Source organism: Brassica oleracea, chromosome C1 (genome assembly GCF_000695525.1).
Source record: "Brassica oleracea var. oleracea cultivar TO1000 chromosome C1, BOL, whole genome shotgun sequence".
Taxonomy (NCBI): domain Eukaryota; kingdom Viridiplantae; phylum Streptophyta; class Magnoliopsida; order Brassicales; family Brassicaceae; genus Brassica; species Brassica oleracea.
The window spans coordinates 24,612,076-24,615,896 of NC_027748.1; the positions used below are offsets into that span (position 1 = coordinate 24,612,076).

The 3,821-nt window shown below is 32.8% G+C and overlaps 1 long non-coding RNA gene across 1 annotated transcript; it reads right to left on the reverse strand.

Moving 5' to 3' along the window:
• Nucleotides 1-680: 680 nt before the first annotated feature.
• On the reverse strand, nucleotides 681-2,948 carry LOC106335763. The gene is made up of 2 exons (XR_001268770.1): nucleotides 1,885-2,948; nucleotides 681-955 (listed from the first exon to the last, which is right to left on the reverse strand). It is a non-coding gene; the product is annotated as an uncharacterized LOC106335763 (long non-coding RNA).
• Nucleotides 2,949-3,821: the final 873 nt, after the last annotated feature.

The following is a 3,821-nucleotide window of genomic DNA, read 5'->3' on the forward strand; positions in this document are numbered from 1 at the left end:
AATAAAATTAATCCATTAAAGATTTTCTTCTTAGGGATATCCTCATAAATTATGCAAATCGTTTATAAATGAAACATATATATATATATATATATATATATCTAAAAGAATAACTGAAATGGGGAAATACTAAATAAAATAAAATTTAGTTAGTTAGGGTGATAAGTTCTAAAATCGTTAGTCAAAAAATAATATAATAAATATAGTTCATATCGTTTTGGATAGGTGAAAAAAATACGCTTACTGAAGGTGAATGTGAATTTTGTAAATTAAATATAGCGTTTAGGGTTATGTTTTAGGGTTTATAGTTATGATTTTATGCTTTAAAGATATAAATTTATAAATTTTGATAAACATAAATGAAACAGTAAACCTTTCTTGAATATTTAAGCAAGTTACAAAACTACATTTATGTAATACAATAGTTGTATACTAATGAATGTTAATGTGTGTAGTAAAAATGGTCTATAGAATACTACAATGTTTATCCACATTTTCAATATATAAACTATTTCATATTCTTAATGAAGATTATAGTATGGAGGAGAAATAATATATGTAAATGAGGTTATAAATCTTTTATATACTAGAACACATGTTACATTGACACATGACACTTTATTTACAATTTAAAAAATTTCCAAAATGCAAAAGAAAAATTAAAAAGAAAAACAGTCTCGTGTATTAACTAATTTCTATATATTATTTTTTAATATAAAACTCCTATTATTTTCCCACTACACCCATCATCTCACTGTATTTGTAACCTTTAATCTTTCTCAAGAGAATACTTAACTCATTAAATAACAAAATCAAGGCTAGATTCAAAGTGACCCCAATCTCTGCTTCTTTTTCGGCGGCCACCGCCTCGTGCTTCTTCACCAAAGTAACCCTTATAATCTTCTTATAATCTTTTCTTTTCTTTTGTTCTTTTAGATATTGACAAAACTACATACTGCATGATGAAAAATGCAACGTTAACAAAATAGGTTACTAATACATTTCAAAGTGGACTAAATCAATTATCATTTGCTGGAATCTCTATAATATTATTTGAGAAGTCAGTTTCTTATGCGTCGCGCTCAGCCGCTCAGCCGCTCAGCCGCTCAGCCGCTCAGCCGCTCAGCCGCTCAGCCTAACTCTCATTATAGTTGATTACACTGATACACTTAATGAATTAAAAAATATTACATTTAAATACTATTATTGAAGATTTAATTTAGTTTCCTTTTTAAAATTTTCCAAATAACATATATAATAAAAAGAAACATTTATAAAGTTTAAAAAACGAAAATAAATGTATATATAATATGATTTCATTAAAAAAGGAAAGTTCACAAAATAGAAATATTCCATTTAAATATATTTTTAAATAACATAAAATATACTTTTGAAGTAATAAAATATTTCTTTATATCTATATTTTCTTAGATGAAAATATATATTTGCATATGATGTGATTTCATAAAACAACATTCACAAAAATAATCTTGATATTAGAAAAAAAAAATATTATTTATTTTAAAACATAATTTTAAACAATACAAAAATATAAATTTTCAAAGTAATAGAAATAATGTTTTTATATATCTATCTATTTTCTTACATGATTACATCAAAAAATTAAGTAACATAAACTCATATATGTTTAATTGACTAAAATAGTTTATAATTAGTATTATTGAAATATTTTATTTATTTTTCATTCTGTTTCTAAAGACTGCAAAAAAGTTTAAAAAAAATCTTTAGAAAACATAAAAATTAGTCCAAGACATTGATGAACTTGGAGCTAATAGAAGATAAGATCAATCAACTACCTTACTTCCCACACTAAACACTTCTCGATCCGTAGTGTAACTAGCAAATCAAGAGTATAGTTCATACCAGTAGCTCGAACCCTCACCCGAAAGTGGCTCCCAACGGCTTCGACGGAGGCGGCAAGCAACGGTTCCGGTACACCAAAGTAGGAGGACGTCAAGTAACCATACACAAACTATCTCAACAGAAGGCAAACAGAGAATCCCTGACAAAGACCCGATGAAATGAAGAACATAATCATGTCAAGCGCATGCGGTTTTTGGCTCCTCATCCGGCCACGCGACACAAACAGACGATGGCGACATCAAGGGGATTCAAAGAAGTTTCGTCTGAGTTTAGAGAAAGGATTGAAGCACAAGAGGAGACATGAGTCACCTCAATAAGCAGGCACAACTACAGGACTCGACGGCTCTGTTTCTCAGCGGTAGACGTGGCACGTTGGGTCGTCCTCAAAACCCTAATCACCAATGTCCGAAAGTGAGGAGACGAGCCACCAAATCGCTGCTGCTGAACACCATGGCAGTTATCGATTGAACTAGAACAGAGGTCCCTTGAGCGATGGGCCTAGACACCACCGTTTCTCCTAGACGGAGAGGAGAAATTCACTGGGACCTTGATACAAGCTGAAACCCAGAGATACACAGGTACAAGCCATAGACGAGAGAGGTAGGAAGAGGCAGCGACGCACCACCATCCTCACCGGCAGAGGCAAGATCAGATCTGACCCAGATCTGTCCGTATGACAGGGAGAAGCTGAATCGAAGGCTCCTTAGGCTCACCAGCGAACCCTCACCTTGTCGGTTCTCCAGAGAGACAACACACACATGTGTCTTTGATTAGATCCGATGAAACTCGAAAATCCAGAGAACTGAGCAAGAAGGAGAGGGTAGAGAAGGAGAAACTAAGGGGGAAGGCCGGTGGGACAGCAGACGAACGGTGGGGTGACCGGAGGTAGAGGAACCCCCAGTCACCGGAGGAGAAGAGGCTTTGCGGATCTAGGGTTAAGGCGGTTGTGGGGGAGAAACCAGAGGGAGAATTGCTTTTCTCTCCTCTCTCTGATTTTGTTTTTTCTTCTTCTATTCTTACTTTTATTTTTATAGAAATGTGGCGATGTTATTTTTTTTAACTCTTGGTACAACATGTATACATGTTTGTGTCTTTTATATAATGTTACTTAATTCATAGATTCTCATAAAAACTAAAACGACTGTTTTCTTATTTTAATTGTAGTTGTGCAAGATATATCTTTTAGCTTGGTTTGTTTCATTTGTGAAGAATACAAGGCAATCCCTGTTCAGCATGGCTATCCTAAATTTGAACAAAGTCTCCAAAAGGGGGGTTTTTTTTTTCTGAAACACTTTTCAAGGGGTGCGACACGAGGACTTCCCGGGAGGTCACCCATCCTAGTACTATTCTCGCCCAAGCACGCTTAACTGTGAAGTTTTGATAGGATCCGGTGCATTAATGCTGGTATGATCGCACCCCTCCAAAAGGGATAATATTGTAAATTATCATATTAATAAAACCTAGTTTGATGATTTTGGGCTTTATGGACTACATTGAGAAGAAAGACTTGGTTTAAGGTCATTTGAGGTCATTTCTCTTTTAAAATTTGTTGGTCGAATAAAAGCTGGCGGAATTATTTTTTATTTTTAAAAAAAATAAAGAATGACATGTTAATAATTGCTTGAAAATGATTGGTTATAAGAATTCATTACATATGATTGGTTAAATAAATTATGGCCGAATTGTTTTTAATTTTTCTAAGAATTAGGAATGACATTGGTATGTAAAGAACTTGAAAAATCAAGGACATAATTTCACTAGAGATTCTGATTTGATAGTATATATGTTAATAATTGCTTGAACGTGATTGGTTGTAGGAATGACATTGATATGTAAATAACTTGAAAAATCAAGGACATAATTCTTGTCTAACATAACATTTTAAAATTTATATATTATTTTTATGATATATAATTAGTTAACTAAAAGTAAGTAAG